The sequence below is a fragment of the Marmota monax genome, unplaced genomic scaffold (assembly GCF_021218885.2).
Source record: "Marmota monax isolate L192 unplaced genomic scaffold, Marmota_monax_Labrador192_F-V1.1 WCK01_AAM20220418_F8-fsc00049, whole genome shotgun sequence".
Classification (NCBI taxonomy): Eukaryota; Metazoa; Chordata; class Mammalia; order Rodentia; family Sciuridae; genus Marmota; species Marmota monax.
This window is the reverse complement of record NW_026694221.1, coordinates 11,763,349-11,784,226: the sequence shown is the minus strand read 5'-3', so window position 1 is coordinate 11,784,226 and position 20,878 is coordinate 11,763,349.

Sequence of the window (20,878 nt, the reverse complement as noted above, 5' to 3'; positions counted from 1 at the left end):
TCAACCTAGGGGTGGGAATGAGTAAGGGATATGGGGGCTATACTCATTAGTTATTATATAACAAATTACCTCCTGATTTAGTGATGGAAAACAAAAGCCAGTTGCAATTGTCCATTATTCTAAGGTTGTCCAAGTAGTTCTGCTGATCTGGGCCAGACTCAGTGGATCTCAGCTGGGCTTGCTCATCTGGCCTGGGCTGGGCCAGCACAACTCACATATTAGTCTTATCAGCTGATTGTCAGCTGGTTGTTGGCTGAAGTACCCCAGCTTACCTCCACAAAGTCTCTCATTTCCCAATTGGCTGGTCTGTTTTTGTTTTTCCACATGTGGCAGGATACAAGAGAGCCAGAGTGCAAGGCTGTCAGGTCTCCTGAGGCCTAGATCAAACCTAGAACATTATCATTTTCAACACATTCTATAGGTCTAATCATATCACAAGATCAGCCCAGAATTAAGAGGCTGGTGGGGAATTTGACTACACCTCTTAGTGGGAGGAGCTCCAGTCACATTGTAAAGGATATGGGTATAGGGAGAGGCTATTTTTGCAATCTCTCATGTGAGTCAGCTCATTGAAGGAGGTGGAAAAAACAGAACAATTCTCTAGAAGGATTAATTTTGGCAACAGCCTACAAGGAGACTTGAGAAGTCATGACAGAGACTGATATCAAGGAAATAGAGGCTTTATCAGTAATCCTGGTGAGAGGTATCAGGACCACAACAAGGATGGAGAAGTATTGTAAGGAATTTTGTTTTGATAAAAGTAATCACTAACTAGCCTCATCCCTTTGGGGGCATTTTGTGTTGATCTTAGCCCTCCACTACTTGATTTTGAACTGTGTCTTGCAGCCTGTTCTTGGTCTTTGGCTGATCATGAGTATGCAATATTGTGCTGACTTTCCAAAACAGTACCATATCCTGCAAATCTGCTGGTGTGAGCACTTTGGGCGCACATTCATCAGCATTCAGCAGTTCAACAACCAAAAGATTTTTTTATGGTGTTTGCACTCTCCTGAGCTGAGTTTCCCAGAAGATTTGAAAGAAATCCAATCTTGATTTCTTAAATCCTGTTGGCAACTTCATATATGCTTACTCAAAAACCAGACCTGTGAAGCACTTTGCTTCATTCCTTTGTTGATGGGTCTGACCCAACATGATGTCATGACCCGCCAAACCTCATCACATATTAACCTTAAGTCAAGAGCAATAAATGATGGTGTTATTGCTTCGATAAGTGCAGACATCATGGCAGGTTAAAAAGCAGGATACGTGACAAGGAACTTTCACAAGAATTATTTTTTAAAAAAAGTCACCATGCTGATTTTTAAAGTTTTTTATAATTCTTTAGGAAATCTGAAAAATAAATTGAGTTAACTGAGTTAGGTGTTGAAGGAATCATAAGAGGTCACTCTGAGAATGCTTGTTTTAAAGAGGAAAACTCATTTAATATCAAGTGAAGATTTCAGATACTCATCATACTTCCCAAATTGATTAAAAAATGTATTGCTTTAATAACTCAAAGTTCAATTGTTATTGCCTACTCCGATACTCTTTTCAAATAGCTACATTGCTTTGTTCTAATGATTTTGCTTTTCCGAAGACCTGTAAATCTTATATGCAAAGATTTAATTGCTTCCTATGAAAGAAGGAGGAGATGGAGAAAATGCCTGGTGTGGCTCAGAAAACAAAAGCATTTATCTCTATTTCTGTCTGTTGAGATGTTTTAAGGTTAATAATTGGGAATTGCTCATTTTAAAGCCACATTGCATTAAAAAAGACACATGCTTCCTGCTGATAGGATTTTCAGGCTGCCTAGGATTTATTATAGCTTTATGAGAGAAAAATCTTAATAGCTCAGAGATCAAATACATTATAAAATAATTTTAGAAAATCCAAGTATTTATAATTTTTCTAATTGTTCCTTGTAAATTTCACTTTCCCCTCTTGTACAGTTATGCTATCAAGATTTGGAATTTTAAATTGCAGGTTTCATTCATTTTACAACAGTATGATGAACGTTCTCTCTTCCCTGGGAATTATTATTTCCGGAGGTAATAAGAACTATCATCTGTTATATGGTCTGCATTTCTTGAGTTGTTTTCTTTGCTTTTTGTTGTCAGCTTAGCAAAAATTAATTAGATTAATTCCCTAAATTCTAGGGAATATTATTAGATATCAATTAAGTACTCAGAAATGATTATTTTAGATAGTAGTTTATAGACTAATTTTAAAAGAAAGTAAACCCATCTAGATTCATATACTTTAGTGCTTAGTCTTCATCATACATTCTAATATCTATTATCATTTTCACAGGAATCTAGTAGGAAGATATTCTATAAAAAATAATAGATGGCCTTAAGCATTATTTTACTGTTTGTTTCTTTATCTACATTTTGAATAGGCATAAGTACTGGCATAACCTCAAAAAAAAAAAAAGAAAGAAATGTAAGGAAAAATCATATACCTATATTGGTCACCAGTTCTAAATGCCTTGCTATTTGCTCACTTTAGGGGTTTATTATTTAAAAAAGTATTTTTTTCAAAATATTTTTCAAAACAATCAATGTGGGTATACTTTAACGATTAAGTGTAATGATACATAAAATTTCCCTGCCTGTTTTCTCATCATCTTCTAAACATTTTGATAGATGATATATGACTTTTATTTTATCTTTATAAGAACACTTAACATGAAATTAACCCTGAACAAAAATTTAAGTGTACAATACAGTTTTCTTGATTATAAGTATAATGTTTTACAGCACATCTCTGGAATGTAATCATATTGCTTAGCTGAAATTTTATTCCTGGTGACTAGTAACTCCACATTTTTGTCTCCTCTCAGTCTCCGACAATCACCATTTTATTCTTTGATTCTATAAATTTGGCTATTTTAGATCCCTCATATGAGTGGAATCGTGTAATATTTATTTATCTGTTTTGGAATTGTTTCACTTAGCATAATGCTGTCTGAGTTCATCTACATAGTTACAAATGGCAAGGTTTCCTTCTTTTTTAAGGCTAAATAATACTCTATCATATGCATATGCCACATTTTATTTATTCACCCATTTGTTGACAGAGATTTGTTTTAATATATTGGCTATTATGAATTGTGCTGCAAGAGTTCTAGTTTCTCTTCAAGATTCTAATTTCAGATTTTTAGAATAAATGCTCAGCAGTGGTATCATTGGATCATATGATAGTTTTATTTTTAATTTATTGAGGGATGTTCGTACTGTTTGCCTTGCAGCTATGAAGGTGTTATATTTTATTGAACATGAATTTGAAGTTATCTTTGTCATTGGAAGACTAAAAAACACCTTGATAGATACTTTTGCTTACTTTCTGTCTACTGTTGGCATTGGGTACACATCCATACTCACCTAAAAGCAGAATCTGTCACTTCTGCACTCCACTTATGCTTGCATAGTCTCAAGTATCAAAATTGATTTTTAAAACTGTTAATTTGAAAAACAGCAGAAATAAGATTCAAGGATGCTTGCTCTCAGAGAAGGATTATTTATTAAGGGAAAGAATTATCCTTTGAAAATTATTATCATAATTATCACTAAGAACCTATATTTCTTATTAAGGCAAAATCCTTATTAGGCTACACAAGAAGGATGTTGATTGCAGTGGGATATTTGAATAGGGCTAAGTAATCAGCTTTGAAATGTCACTCAGAGAGAATCAGCAGGGCAGAGGCTATTTTCTGGCAGGTCTCAATATATTTTTTTCTTGAATTATCAAGGACTTGACATCTTCCTTGCATAGGTAATTGTTTTGGATAATTTCAGGAGCAATATTTAGGACTTGAGAAAAAATTATAGTGGAACAGAGGTAACAGCATACATGTCCAAGAGCTATATCAACTCAATGAATATGTTGAGAGCCATCGAATCACATACTCTCAGAGTTGAAGTTGTTTGGTCGAAATCTACACTGATGAGTAATTCTACTCAACAGTCATCTTGCCATGATGTTTTTCCGTCTCATGCCAGGAAAATTGGAGACCCGCAATGACAGCCCACTTTAGTCTCTGTTTGCAGGCCTCTCTGCTTTCATTTGTAGGGCTTGACTCTATTCCTTGAGGCCATGCAAGAGTTTTTGTAAGTAAATAATGAAAATGCAATTTAGCTTAAATCACTTAACAATATTAACAACTTCAATATGATAGACATTTGACATTTTGAAAAATCTACATTCAAAACTATATTGAACATAATTTTTTTCCTCTAACATTAATAAATTCCTCAAGTAGAAAACTGCAGTCACCCACCACTGAGTTTTTGGGTGCTCAGCAGTTGAAGAGTCTCACTCACTCCTCAAGAATTTTGTAGAAACTTTAGTTCCATAATCGGCAATAATCCCAGCTCATTCACTTATTTGTTCATTTACTCAGTCTAAAATTTTTGAAGGCCTGGTATGTGACAGCACTCTCCTAAATTCTGGATACTTTAGAGAGTAAAACAGTTTCAATCACTGGTCTTAGAGTATGATCAGTCTAAATAAATAAATATCAAATACAAATGATGGTAAGTACATAGGAGGAAATAAGCAGGTAAGATGTGGTACATGGTATTAAAGCTGAAAATTACAAGTTGCTTATGTAAAAAGAGGAAAAAATATTCCCAATGGAGGGAAATTTTACATATTCCCAGTATAAGTAAAGACACTGGGCAAATCATGGGGGCATTTCAGGGTTAATTTAGTCAGAGAGACAAGTTCCAGATCATGTGGGGTCTTAATAGACCTTTATAAGCTATTTGGATTTTATTCTTATGTAGTAGGAACCTTAAAAAGGTTTTAGTAGAAACTTGAGAGCAGAGCCGCAGCCTAAGCCTGCAAGGTGGGCAGACCTGCGACCGACCGGCAGAGCAGGCCCAGCGGCCTGCAGGCGTGGTAGACACATTGCCCCAATTGGAGGAGGGGCAAAGCAGAGCTGCTTCCCACGCCTGCAAGGTGGGCAGACCTGCGACCTACCGGAGGAGCAGGCCCAGTGGCCCGCCGGCATGGTAGACACATCACCCCAATTGGAGGAAGGTCCCAGCTGCCGCCCACAAGGTAGGCAGACTGCGCGTCCCGGAGAAGGGGCCCAGCGGCACACCGACCTAGTTGAAAGGTCACCCCAATTGGAGGAGGGGCACAGCCGCCGCCTGCACCTGCAAGGTAGGCAGAACTGCAACCTGGAGAACAGGCCCAGCGGCCTGCCAGCGTGGTAGACATCATCCCTATTGGAGGAGGGGCCCAGCCATTGCCCGCAGGTAGGCAGACCACGCGACCTGGAGAAGGAGCCCAGCGGACCGCCAGCGAGATAGACAGATCACCCCAATTGGAGGAGGAGCACAGCCGCCACCCACCCCTGCAAGGGAGACTTTGCAACTATACAAGAGCAATATAAATATATAGGGGGAAAATTCAATAACACAACAGTTTCACCAAGCAGAAAGAAACACAAGCAGTATGAAAAGACAAGGAAAGAAAGGACCACAAGCAATGCAGGTCAACGCAACTTTAGAAGAAGTAATAGCTGCAGCAGATGGAATGTCAGATAAAGAATTCAGGATTTACATGCTTCAGATGATCTGGAATCTCAAGGAAGACATTAGACAGCAAAATCAGACAATGAAAGATCTTCAACAATGAATTACACAAACAAATCCAGGAAGCAAAAGATCAACTATACAGGGAGATAGAGGTTATAAAAAACAAACAAACAGAAATCCTAGAAATGCAGGAAGCAATAAACCAACTTAAAAACTCAATGGAGAATACTACCAGCAGAGTAGAACACTTAGAAGATAGAACATCAGACAATGAAGACAAAGTATTTCAACTTGAAAAGAACATAGACAGCTCAGCGAGACTGTTAAGAAACCATGAGCAGAACATCCAAGAAATATGGGATAACATCAAGAGACCAAACTTAAGAGTCATTGGGATACAGGAAGGTACAGAACTCCAAACCAAAGGAATGAGCAATCTGTTCAACGAAATAATACAAGAAAACTTCCCAGACTTGAAGAATGAGACAGAATCCCAAATCCTAGAAGCCTACAGGACACCAAATGTGCAAAATCATAGGAGATCCACACCTAGACACGTTATAATGAAGATGCCCAACATACAGAATAAGGAGAGAATTTTAAAAGCTACAAGAGAAAGGAAGCAGATTACATTTAGGGGTAAACCAATCAGGATAACAGCTGATCTTTCAACACAGACTCTGAAAGCTAGAAGATCCTGGAACAACATATTTCAAACACTGAAAGAAAATGGGTTCCAACCAAGAATTGTGTATCCAGCGAAATTAAGCTTCAGGGTGGAAGAGGAAATTAAAACCTTTCACGATAAACAAAAGTTAAAAGAATTTGCAGCTAGAAAACCATCTCTTCAAAACATCCTCGGCAACACATTATAGGAAGAGGAAATGGAAAATAACAATGAAAACCAACAGTGGAAGGTAGTACAGTAAAGGGAAAAATAATCAAAGAGGAAAAACAAACCATGTTTAGTAACATAAATAAACAAATATGGCTGGAAGAACAATCCATATCTCAATAATAACCCTAAATGTTAATGGCTTAAACTCACCAATTAAGAGACACAGGCTAGTAGAATGGATCAAAAAAAAAGATCCAACAATATGCTGCCTACAGGAGATGCATTGGATAGGAAAAGACATACATAGGCTGAAGGTGAAAGGTTGGGAAAAATCATATCACTCATATGGACTTCGGAAACAAGCAGGAGTGTCCATACTCATATCAAATAAAATAGATTTCAAGCCAAAGTTAATCAAAAGGGATACAGAGGGACACTACATATTGCTTAAGGGAACCATACACAAACAAGACATAACAATCATAAATATATATGCTCCAAACAATGGTGCAGCTATGTTCATCAAACAAACTCTTCTCAAGTTCAAGAGTCTAATAGACCACCATACAATAATTATGGGAGACTTTAACACACCTCTCTCACCACTGGACAGATCTTCCAAACAAAAGTTGAATAAGGAAACTATAGAACTCAATAACACAATTAATAACCTAGACTTAATTGACATATATAGAATATACCACCCAATATCAAGAAGTTACACTTTTTTCTCAGCAGCACATGGATCCTTCTCAAAAATAGATCATATATTATGTCACAGGGCAACCCTTAGACATTATAAAGGAGTAGAGATAATACCATGCATCCTATCTGATCATAATGGAATGAAACTGGAAATCAACGATAAAAGAAGGAAGGAAAAATCATGCATCACTTGGAGAATGAACAATAGGTTACTGAATGATCAATGGGTTATAGAAGACATCAAGGAGGAAATTAAAAAATTCTTAGAGATAAATGAAAACACAGACACAACATATCAGAATCTATGGGATACAATGAAAGCAGTTCTAAGAGGAAAATTCATTGCCTGGAGTTCATTCCTTAAAAAAAGAAAAAAAACCAACAAATAAATGATCTCATACTTCATCTCAAAATCCTAGAAAAAGAAGAGCAAATCAACAGCAAAAGAAGTAGAAGGCAAGAAATAATTAAAATCAGAGCTGAAATTAATGAAATCGAAACAAAAGAAACAATTGAAAAAATTGACAAAACTAAAAGTTGGTTCTTTGAAAAAATAAATAAGATCGACAGACCCTTAGCCATGCTAACGAAGAGAAGAAGAGAGAGAACTCAAATTACTCGTGTATGGGATGAAAAAGGCAATATCACAACAGACACTTCAGAAATACAGAAGATAATTAGAAATTATTTTGAATCCTTATGCTCCAATAAAATAGAAGATAGTGAAGGCATCAATAAATTTCTTAAGTCATATGATCTACCCAGATTGAGTCAGGAGGATATAGACAACCTAAATAGACCAATATCAATCGAGGAAATGGAAGAAGCCATCAAAAGACTACCAACTAAGAAAAGCCCAGGACCGAATGGGTATACAGCAGAGTTTTACAAAACCTTTAAAGAAGAACTAATACCAACACTTTTCAAGCTATTCCAGGAAATAGAGAAAGAGGGAGAACTTCCAAATTCATTCTACGAGACCAACATCACCCTGATTCCTAAACCAGACAAAGACACTTCAAAGAAAGAAAACTACAGACCAATATCTCTAATGAATCTAGATGCAAAAATCCTCAATAAAATTCTGGCGAATCAGATACAAAAACATATCAAAAAAATTGTGAACCATGATCAAGTAGGATTCATCTCTGGGGTGCAAGGCTGGTTCCATATACAGAAATCAATAAATGTTATTCACCACATCAATAGACTTAAAGATAAGAACCATATGATCATATCGATAGATGCAGAAAAAGCATTCGACAAAGTACAGCATCCCTTCATGTTCAAAACTCTAGAAAAACTAGGGATAACAGGAACATACCTCAATATTGTAAAAGCAATCTATGCTAAGCCTCAGGCTAGCATCATTCTGAATGGAGAAAAATTGAAGGCATTCCCTCTAAAATCTGGAACAAGACAGGGATGCCCTCTATCACCACTTCTGTTCAACATAGTTCTCGAAACACTGGCCAGAGCAATTAGACAGACGAAAGAAATTAAAGGCATAAAAATAGGAAAAGAAGAACTTAAATTATCACTATTTGCAGGTGACATGATTCTATACATAGCAGACCCAAAAGGGTCTACAAAGAAACTATTAGAGCTAATGAATGAATTCAGCAAGGTGGTAGGATATAAAATCAACACGCATAAATCAAAGGCATTCCTGTATATCAGTGACAAATCCTCTGAAATGGAAATGAGGACACCCACTCCATTCACAATATCCTCAAAAAAAATAAAATACTTGGGAATCAACCTAACAAAAGAGGTGAAAGACTTATACAATGAAAACTACAGAACCCTAAAGACAGAAATAGAAGAAGATCTTAGAAGATGGAAAAATATACCCTGTTCATGGATAGGCAGAACCAACATCATCAAAATGGCGATATTACCAAAAGTTCTCTGTAGGTTTAATGCAATGCCAATCAAAATCCCAACGGCATTTCTTGTAGAAATAGAGAAAGCAATCATGAAATTCATATGGAAAAATAAAAGACCCAGAATAGCAAAAACAATGCTAAGCAGGAAGTGTGAATCAGGCGGTATAGAGATACCAGACTTCAAACTATACTACAGAGCAATAGTAACAAAAACAGCATGGTACTGGTACCAAAACAGGCGGGTGGACCAATGGTACAGAATAGAGGACACAGAAACCAATCCACAAAACTACAACTATCTTATATTTGATAAAGGGGCTAAAAGCATGCAATGGAGGAAGGATAGCATCTTCAACAAATGGTGCCTGGAAAACTGGAAATCCATATGCAACAAAATGAAACTGAATCCCTTTCTCTCGCCATGCACCAAAGTTAACTCAAAATGGATCAAGGAGCTTGATATCAAATCAGAGACACGGCGTCTGATAGAAGAAAAAGTTGGCTACGATCTACAAACTGTGGGGTCGGGCTCCAAATTCTTCAATAGGACACCCATAGCACAAGAGTTAATAACTAGAATCAACAGATGGGACTTACTCAAACTAAAAAGTTTTTTCTCAGCGAAAGAAACAATAAGAGAGGTAAATAGGGAGCCTACATCCTGGGAACAAATCTTTACTCCTCACACTTCAGATAGAGCCCTAATATCCAGAGTATACAAAGAACTCAATAAATTAAACAATAAGATAACAAATAACCCAATCAACAAATGGGCCAAGGACCTGAACAGACACTTCTCAGAGGAGGACATAAAATCAATCAACAAGTACATGAAAAAATGCTCACCATCTCTAGCAGTCAGAGAAATGCAAATCAAAACCACCCTAAGATACCATCTCACTCCAGTAAGATTGGAAGCCATTATGAAGTCAAACAACAAGTGCTGGCGAGGACGTGGGGAAAAGGGTACACTTGTACATTGCTGGTGGGACTACAAATTGGTGCCGCCAATTTGGAAAGCAGTATGGAGATTTCTTGGAAAGCTGGGAATGGAACCAGCATTTGACCTAGCTATTCCCCTTTTCGGTCTATTCCCTAAAGACCTAAAAATAGCATACTACAGGGACACTGGTACATCGATGTTCATAGCAGCACAATTTACTATAGCAAGACTGTGGAACCAACCTAGATGCCCTTCAATAGACGAATGGATAAAAAAAATGTGGCATTTATACACAATGGAGTATTACTCCGCATTAAAAAATGACAAAATCATAGAATTTGCAGGTGCAGGGAAATGGATGGCATTAGAGCAGATTATGCTAAGTGAAGCTAGCCAATCCCTAAAAAACAAATGCCAAATGTCTTCTTTGATATAAGGAGAGTAACTAATAACAGAGTAGGGACGGAGAGCATGAGAAGAAGATTAACATTAAACAGGGATGAGGGTGGGAGGGAAAGGGAGAGAGAAGGGAAATTGCATGAAAATGAAAGGAGACCCTCAGGGTTATACAAAATTACATACAAGAGGAAGTGAAGGGAAAGGGGAAAAAAAACAAGGGGGAGAAATTAATTACAGTAGATGGGGTAGAGAGAGAAGAAGGGAGGGGAGGGGAGGGAAGGGGGGATAGTAGAGGATTGGAAAGGCAGCAGAATACAACAGACACTAGTATGGCCATATGTAAATCAGTGGATGTGTAACCGATGTGATTCTGCAATCTGTATACGGGATAAAAATGGGAGTTCATAACCCACTTGAATCAAAGTGTGCAATATGATATGTCAAGAACTATGTAATGTTTTGAAAAACCAACAATAAAAATTAAAAAAAAAGAAACTTGATAAGTAGTAACTTATGTCCATCCAGTGTGGCCATTTTCGTGGAGAGTATAGAATCTGCTTGTTGACTCTAAGGACAACAATCAATAATAATTTGTGACAAATGAAGATCACTGTGGTTTTAGTGGGGGAAACTGGTTGCAAGAGTTATGAGTGTCAGTAACCCTGTAATACAGTCAATGGGAGATAGTGGTTTAGGCTAGAGAGGTAGTCATGGAAGGGAAGAACACTGGAAGGTCTGGATGTACATTTTCAATGTAGAAATGACAGAGATATTGTGTTGATATCTTGCAGCTGGAATGGTTGGATGTGATGCCAGTAACTGAAATGGAGAAATTTAGAGAGATACACATGGTGGGCTGCATCGGTCGTGCAGTTTTGGACTACCTTGTTGTGTTGGAGATGCCAGCAGACATCAAGAGGAGATGGGTAGCAGGCATCTGCAAACCAGAATTCAGAGGAGAGGTTTGGGGTGTAAATGTGGTATTGGGGAGAATACAGATGGAATTTAATGTCACAGGAACTGAAGAATCACCTAGAGAGAGAGGTGATAAGAGAGAAGAAAAGAAGGCTCAGGGCTGAATCCTGGGAATAGGCAACTATTAGAGGTCAAAGTGAGAAGAAGAGTCCACAAAGGAGTTTCAATGATTTGGCAAGGATATCTCAGATATCTCAGAAGGATATCTGAGAGTGTGGTTCCTCACTTCAAAAAACAGCATCAAGGGCTGAGATATACCCCAGTTGGTAGGGTGCTTGCCTCTCATGTACAAGGCCCTAGGTTATATCCCCAACACCATAATAAGTAAGTAAGTAAGTAAGTAAATAAATAAATAAATAAAAATAATAGAAGAAGAAAAAGAACAAAACAACATCAAGCTGAATGTGGTGGTACACACCTGTAATCCTAGCAGCTCAGGAGGCTGAGACAGGAGGATCACGAGTTCCAAGCCAGCCTCAGAAACTTAGTGAGGCCCTAAACAACTCAGTGAGACCCTCTCTCTAAATAAAATACAAAATAAGACTGGGGGTGTGGCTTAATGGTGGAGTACCTTTGAGTTCAATCCCTGGTAACCCCTGCCAAACAAAACAAACAAACAAACAACAAACAAATTAAAAAAATAGCATCAAATAAAAGTTAGATGTATTATCACCTTATTTTGTATGCTTCACATACTAACATGCTTCTCCCACTAATCTGCAGAAATGATGACTACTATGTGAGTTATGAGCACTGTTAAATCATATACTTTAAAGAAAAGTCTTTAATCTGTTTTTCTTTATGAATTCTGATTATCCCTGAATTATATGGATAACGTTCACGATTCTATTTTGTCATCATAGAATCTGAAATCTTCAAAAGTCTCCACTTTCCAAATGCAAAGCTATTTTATATGCAGTTTATTATCTTTTGAAAATTATCCATGTTCATTTTAAAACATACTAGCTCTTCACCTTCAATGTATTTGAATTGTCGTGTGGTAGGAGCCTTGGAATATTGAGCTTATCAGAAAGTTAGGACAAATTTTCCCTAGAGGGTGGAGAGTAGTTTTAAATTCAAAGTGGAAAAAAAAAGTTCCATATCTTAAAATAGAAGCAAATTTTTTTCTCTGTTTCACATTCTCTCAAGATATCCGCAATCCTTTTTAAACTCTCTATTTATTATTAAATACAAGCAATTTAGCTCCTTTGTAAAGTTATGCAAATAACTCATCCAGAATTAGCATTTAACATGCAGTTCTTATATCCACACAAATGTTTTGTATAAAGTTGTTTTAAAAAGATTCAAATCTTTATAATTAGGAAGGGAAAATATATTAATAGGAATAAAGGGATACTCTGCTAATCTCCCATATGTAAATTAGCTTATAATTTCCATCATTTACTTTAGAAGAAACAGAACAATGGAACTTTTATTCTTCAATATTGCTGTCTCTCTCCTTCTGCTAGAAAGTCTGTGCTTATACGTGTATATCTAAAGAAAAATGAGAAGGAATGTTAAATATTTTAGTTTTGTAGGAAAGGTGACTGGGTAACTTGTGACTGGGATTGAAGTTGATACTCTGAACTTTGGTAACCTAAGGGATAGATGATGCAGACCCTCGAGTACTCATTGCAACTCATTTCGTTTCCTTGTTTACTTTGCCAGGGGGACCAGAGCCACTGATGCCCATCTGGACCCTTCCCTCACAGCTCCCCACCTCCATCCCAATTTTTACTTAGACGACATAATTGTGGAATGCATGGAAAATTTGTTCACTTCCTTAGAAAGCTTTCTCTTTATTTGAGTCTCTAGCTTGGTCTTTGGGAAAAATGATCATGGGGGCTATATGCGGATGTTGGTCAACAGTATATTATTGGCTAAATTCTTCAGTCTCATGGATTTTCAGGACTGTAATGTTTCTCCTTCAAGATTCCAGAAATTCTGTGCTTACTTCTGGGAGTTCAGTATAGTTAGGTGAACTAGAACTAGGGTCGTGAAGGATTCGAAAACAAGTCAGACAAACATTATTGAAAGGATTTGGTGGTTAAGCCTTAAAGTAAGAGATTATAACAGGTCATGATAAATGCAACTGTAGCAGTATGAATAGTATTAATCAAGAGAGGAGTAAGGGATCCTGTATCTGGTATTCCTTTGCCCTCACTTCCCCAACCTCATCCAGAACTTCGTTAACTTCTTCTAAACTTCTCCAACTTCTCAGGCTGGTCTTCCTACCTCCAACTTTGCTGCTTCTAACTCTTTCATCTTGCAGACAGAGTAGTAGTTCCCAAAAGGGAACTCTTATTTCCCCACTAGAAAGCCTTCAATAACTTTCTACTGTGACATAAATAAAATCCAAATCCTTATTCTAGTCCCTGCTTTGATCTCTAATTTTTCTTTCATTGCTCCTCACCTTGAACTTCGGTTACAATGAATTACTTTCCATTTCCTGAAGTCACCATTTTTTTTCCCCTGAGGCTGGGTCTCTGCATATGTAGCTCTTTCAGCTTGAAGCCAGCTGTCCTGTCTTCAAAATGCATGCATATAGACTTATGAAAAGGAAGGCACACGTGTGTGTGTGTGTGTGTGTTGACGAGCAAGTACACACACACGCATATGTATCAACTCTCCCATAGTTTCCACGTCTGCCCTTAGCCTTGTTAACTCATTCTCTCTTCCCTCTGGCCCACAACACCCTGTCTCAATGTTATCCCTCCTGTGGATACACTTCTGTGGAGCACCTTTCTGTAAGTCCCTATACAAGGAGCTCATTACACTAAATGATGCTTGGCTGTTCATTTTTCCATCTTTCTCACTGGAGAGAAAGCTCCTTGAGCTTGAGGTTTATGTTATTCATCACTGTTTTCCCTGAAAGTACCATATTCCAAGCACATTGAAGAGGATGATTATATATTTGATTAATAGATGAGAAAACTAAACAAACTATTGAATAATGCTATACAAAAATGTGAGGAAGTAGGATCTCTGTACCTACTAGTGGGCCAATGCTTGTTACACATTTCAGTGGAGTGATTGTTACAAAAATTTGAACATTGAAAGTTTCTTCATACTTTCTCTGAATGGGGTGAAATTCTAATGTCAAAGTGAAACACTGAAGGTGCAGTCATACCACAAAATATTTCTCCATAGGAAGAATAGCTGAGCCCAGCAAGCTTTATACAGCTGGCTGGGCAGACTGCTAGAACATAAGGCCACTTAGGTAAATTTAAGGAGAATTTGTTTATACCTTTCAAATCTTGTAAAAGTGCAAAAATTATACCATCCTAATAAAATGGAGACCCTGTCTTTCTCCATACCTGAATCAGTGATTCCCAATTGGTAGCACCTGATTTTTTTTTTTTTTTTTATCTTTGTCTTACTGCCAGAGTCTACTATGGGGCAGCCTGGAAGTAACAAGGAGTTAATCATCTTCAACCCTAAAGCAAACACTGATCAGGGTTGGCAGGTAACTGCCCCTCAGTTGGGATCACTTTACGGCATGTGTCCTACCCTGGCTCCCAGAGTTTCCCTGCTGGAAGCCAGCTTGATGTCATGCCCTTCCTGTCTTCCCTTCCTTTCTTATCTCCCTGCCATATCCTTCCTGCCATATTCTTTGTCATCATTTCCAGAGATCATCACTCAAGTAAACTGAAGTCTCAGGATTTGCTTCTAGGGGTACCCAAACTAAGACAGTTGCAAATAAGCAAATGTCCTCTCATCATGATGCATTGACTTATCAGAGAATCCTGGGATAGATGGGCATTACCATGAGGGCCTTGTCTCCTCAATTAAGGTTAGACCAACAGAGATTGAAGCTGCACGTCGGTTCAGAGTGCCAATGTTAGAGTGGTTTCTTAGACTGTTGTTTGTATTGCCAGTTGTTTTAGTCAAATTTTTCATTGCTGTGACCAAAAGACCTGATACGAAGGATTACAGAAGGAAAAGTTTATTTGGTTCACAGTTTCAGGGGTCTCAGTCCATAGATGGCTGACACTATAGCCCTGAGGTGAGGCAGAATATCATGGAAGAAGGATGTGGAGGAGCAAAGCAGCTCAGAACATGGCAACAAGGAAGCAGAGAGAACCCCAAAAGCATGATCCCCAGGGACCCACCTCCGCCAGACTCTCCCTACCTTCCTGCAGTTACTGCCCAGTTAATCCATCAGTGCATTAATCCACTGAGTAGGTTAAAGCTCTTGTAATCTCACCACTTTATCTCTTTTACATTATCTCATACATGAAATTTGAGGGACACCTCATATGTAAACTATAACATTTGTGAAAGAGGATTATACTCTTTCTAATACTGTGGCAACTTATAAAGTTGATTAGACCAAAATATTGTAGAGGCCGAGCAGTCTGTGGTTCAGTGCATACATACCTATCTAGCCACAACCCTGAAAATTACTGTCTGGTAATTAAAGCCAATAATTGCAAAGCTCTCAGGAAAAAAAAAGTACATTCTATCTCTGAGTTTGTACTAGGAAGATCAGAGCTCTAATTTATGGAGGTTTCAGAGTCAGATCAGGTACCTTAGCATTTAGGATTGGAGACTTACTATTTATCTAATCCTACCACCTGACTTTGCCTTTGAAGAAACTGAGGCCCAAGGAGGTACAGTGAGATGCTCTCAGGCACAGATAATTTCCACATTCTTACCCTACTGCTTCTACCATATGCCACTACCTCACTAACAAGGCCATCTGACTCAATTGGAATCTCATTCTTCCCTCTTGTTTCTAATTACTTAGAAATCTATTATATCAAGGACTCCAAGAAACTGCTTCATTTTGGAGTTCTTCTATGCCCAGATAACCAGAGTAAGGCCTCAAGATGTGCTTTTGTCTTAAAAAAACGAGGCCTCACAGCATGGACTGAGGGAAAGAATTAACAGTATATCTAGTGCTGAGATTCTTCCCTCAGGCCCTCATTGTAGTGGTTGCTCAGGACCCATCTGAATTCCTTCTGCTGCAAGCCACAATCACATGTTATTTTTTATTCCTTTAATTTTTATTGTTGGTTGTTCAAAACATTACATAGTTCTTGACATATCATATTTCACACTTTGATTCAAGTGAACACATGTTACTTGCCCATTCCCAGCAAAACAAAGGTGCTACTTAGCTCTAATTATAGATAAATCTGCACAATTCAACTCTTATCAGTCATATGATCCCAGGTGTCCTCCATCAGAGGATAAAGTTTCATTAGTTACTTTCAGTGTCTTACCTGGCACTCCATAGGCTACCTCCATGCTTCTTCTGTTGGTACTATGCAAAGAATTCAGGTTCTCAATTAGCAAGACATTTGTTGTGGAATAATAATAATAATAATAATAATAATAATAATAATAATAATAAAAACATGGTAATGAGAATAGAAAGTGTTCTCAGGGAATTAAGAGAAAGTTTACATCTAGGCCTCATGGATAAGGTCTGTCTTCTAGTATTTTGTGATTAATGTGACCTAATTTTTCTCTCCTGTTGTTTCTAAGGAATTTCTCTCAATAAGCTTGTGTTTTTTTATGACTCTGGCAATATTAGAGTGTCTGCTCATTTATAACCTTTACTGCCTCATGGCCTCTGAAAATGGCCACTCTGTGTGTCCTTCCACCTTCAGTTCCTCTGCTAATTGTTCAATGCAGTTCTTTTTTTTCACTTTTAAATTTTTGAGAGAAAAATCTCATTGCCCTGCCTAACTAACATCATCCCTTTCAGGACAAAGCTGTTGTGTCAAACCAGCTAATAAACCTCTGGATAGCCTATGAATGGCCTTTCATCACTTGGTCTAGGTGATGGTGTGTTAAAAAAATTACTATATTAAAGACTTATAGTTCTGGGTGACATAGCACATGCCTGTAATCTCAGCATCTGGGGATACTGAGACAGGAGGATTGTAAGTTTAAGGCCAGCTTCAGCAATTTAGGATGGCCCAAAGCAGCTTAGTGAGGGCTGTTTCAAAATAAAAAATAAAAAGATCTGGGGAAATATCAAAGTGATAAAAGCACCCCTGGGTTCAATTCCCAGTACCAATAAATAAAAAATAAGATAAAATAAAATGCTTTGCTTAGAGTACCATCCAGATCTGTCCTCTTTGACCATGGACAGAGATGTAGCTTCCTAGAAGAGTCAGCATTTTGGCTAATCTATTACATATCTCAGCAAGAGGTATGGGTATGGTGATGGTGTCCCCACTCTCCTTATAGGACTTCACTCTCAGAACCTCACGTTAATGCATGGAATGATGTGATCTCATAGCTTTCAGGCAAATGACAAACTGTGTTGCTCTTTCTGACCCCCCCCCCCCAATATATTTTATAACCCTGTTGAAAGAAACTTTGGTAGTATTAAAATAAGGAACATTTTAAAATTTCTGTGTGCTCAATTTTATTCCATGATAATGTAGCCAACAGAGAAAACTGGACCCTGGGCCTCTTTGAACCAAACGTTAAATGCATTTTGGCATGTGATTTAGTTTCAGAAAAAGTGATTATTGGCTAAAAACCCTACCTCATGATAATTTGAATATTGAAAATGATGCGACTATGTTTTGGCTATCTTTATGGACAAAGGTGCTCCTGAGTTATGGATATTCATTTCTCACTATACAAAGCATTTGGCATTAGTAAATGAAGTTTAAATTGGAGAGACACTATACATTACACATGGAAAAAATTTGCATTTTAACATCTCCAGGATGCTATTAAATATCTCAGAAAGATCCATAAAGGAAAGTGTGTCCTAGAGCTTGAAATAGAAAATGATTGGAAAAGTAGAAATAGAGTTCCTATTTTTCAGAAAGGAGCCATATCATCCCATAAATCTTTGAAAAGAAGTTTTCTTGGGCTCTGCTCTAAGCATTCAAATGCTTCCCAGGAGCACCTTGACCTTAAATTAACATTTATAGAGTTTAGCTGACATCAAGCTTTGCAGTTTAATGGAAGGTTTAAAGTTGAAAAAGGTAAGTAGTCTAAATTGGTATTATATATTAAGTCCCAAATAAGGATGCATTTCTATGACTGCCACCATTTTCATTTATTTCCCCCTCTAGAACAATAATAACAATTGGTGAAATATATGAAATGCATTTTCTATCATGAATAATACATTTTCATATGTTAACCTCATGGAAACAGGAATAGTTCAATAGGAACAGCAGTGTGAATGCTGTCTTCCTAAGAAAGGGTATAGGTGACAGTATCTGTACTATTTGACCTTGATAGGGTTATTTACTATAGAATCTGTGATGTCAATGTAGGTCATAAGAAATATTAACCAAATGCTAAAATTAAGAGGCACCTAGAAAATGAAGGAAAGAAGAAAATATACGATGTTACCTGTAGATCCTATTTCAGATCAAATGAAAATGAGAAAGAGTTCCATTCTGTTTAAACCAGGAGTTCATTCTAAGTGGAATATGAATGTCTGGGGAGTAATATATGAAGCACGAAGATGGTTTTTTAATACTGCTAATGAGTTGCCCCTTGGTTGTATTGCAGACAAAAACAGGTTTCCTATATATGTACACTTTTCTACATTGCATAAAACTTAATTTATAAATGTTCAGCATCAACACAGGAAAAATCCATTCCCCCAAGTGTAAGTCTGTCAGAATAGCAGTGACTTGGACTCTAGGAAAGGATGCTTTTGAAAAAAGCTGTTGATAGGAGAACTGGTGCTGATTTTAGACCCAGACAAAAACACCCCATCTCTGGGCTCTGGGCTGTGAACTCAGATGGGGTTGGGAGAGCATTCCCACCCTTCTTTCCATAATTGTATTTTGGAGCAAATTCTTGAAGATGTTCTAAGTTCCCTTTCATTGGTTGGGACCAGCCAGAGCAGCAGGGTCATTCAAGGAAGGCTCCCTGGACCTGTGTGGGCCTTGGTCCCCACTGCTGCTCTTTTGAGTGTTCCCCAATCTTCTTTCCCTGCTCCCCAAGTGTGGAGTCAGCCAGATACTCTGAAGAGCTGCAGGACTAATCTATAGGTGTTCCCAGGGCCCTCTGGCCAATTGCCAGTTTCTGGAGGGCAGCCTAGTGAGCAAATCATTCTTGCTAGAGATTCAGTATCTCTTAAGGTGCATTTCTATGACTGCCACCATTTTCACTTATTTTCCCCTCTAGAACAATAATTGGTGAAATATACAAAATGCATTTCCATCATGAATAATACATTTTTATATGTTAACCTCATGGAAACTGGAATAGTTCAACAGGAACAGCAGTGTGAATGCTGTCTTCCTAAGAAAGGGTATAGGTGACAGTATCTGTACTATATGAAAGTTTTTGCTAGATTGTATCAGAATGGTGATGATGAGCTGATTCAGGGTGATTTGAATTGTTTATATAGATAGCAAGTCTCTAGAAATATATTTACACCCTTCCTCACCCAAGGTAGGATACCCCTGTGGATAGCTAGAGGAAACAATAATAATTAGAATCCAACCAGATTAAATGGAGACAAATAAAATTCCCCTTCTTTAAATCTGATAACATATCTTACGAGCCAAGAAGTAAATGAATTTTTATTAGTGGAATGTCTGCAAAAATGAGATGATTAATTAAAAAAGGAAGGAAGAAATATTTAAACCATGGCATATTGACAGATACTTCTTTATAAAACATTTATTGTAATAGAGAGGGAAAGATTTCTTCTGTAGAAGACTTTCTTGCTTAAACTGTGTTTGGGGCCTATCAGAATCCCTTTGCCACTGTCTCATGTCCTCTCAGTCCAGCTTCCTGTTGTGGTCATATCAACTATAATCAGGTGTGCAAGCTTTGACCCATTGGATGCTGAAAGTATCACTTCCCCAGCCTGCCCCAAGCCCTCATGCTGTATAGTATGGGATTTCTGTGACCCTGGGTGTGGCAAGTACCTCCCAATGGGTATCATGATGCTCCCAAAAGACATCCAAATGGAGAAATGCTTTTCCCTAATATCCTTTGTGTGGAGTATTCTATTTACACGCTCAAGATAGCAGTAAGGCAGAGTTCCAGGAGCCACAGTGGTGACCAACTTAATAACATACCCTGATTTGCCTTCTTCTCCTTCCTGGTTTCATTCCCTTGGTCCTTTACTCCTGTTCCTTAGGATTGTTTTCCAAAATAAACTATCTTCACAAAAGCTTGAGTCTCAGCCTTTTTATTTATTTTTCCCCCAGGAGGAAAACAATAGATTCATACTGCAGGTAATATAATCATTCTCTTAACTTCCAAGTGCCCCTTTGCCATGAATTATTTAAGCATGACCCAGTGCATCACAAAGAGCACTCCATATGGGCATATATTTATAAAGTTGATCGCACTATATAATGGCACACAATTATCCCATCACTTCCTTCTAGAACTATCGATTAATAGAGCATGGCCCATCTTATATCCCTTGGTGCTTTCTACTAGCAACTAGCATGTTATTCTAAATTCACCAGAAAGTTGCTGGGCCACTGGTAACCTGTGGAAAGTGGCCCCATAAATGGTTTTATAAAATGTAGACTCCAAAAAGTCAACAAGAATGAAGGTAAGAAGTAGCTTGCTCTAACTTGAATATTATAAACATAAAGGCATTATTTTTTTAAGATGTCTAACT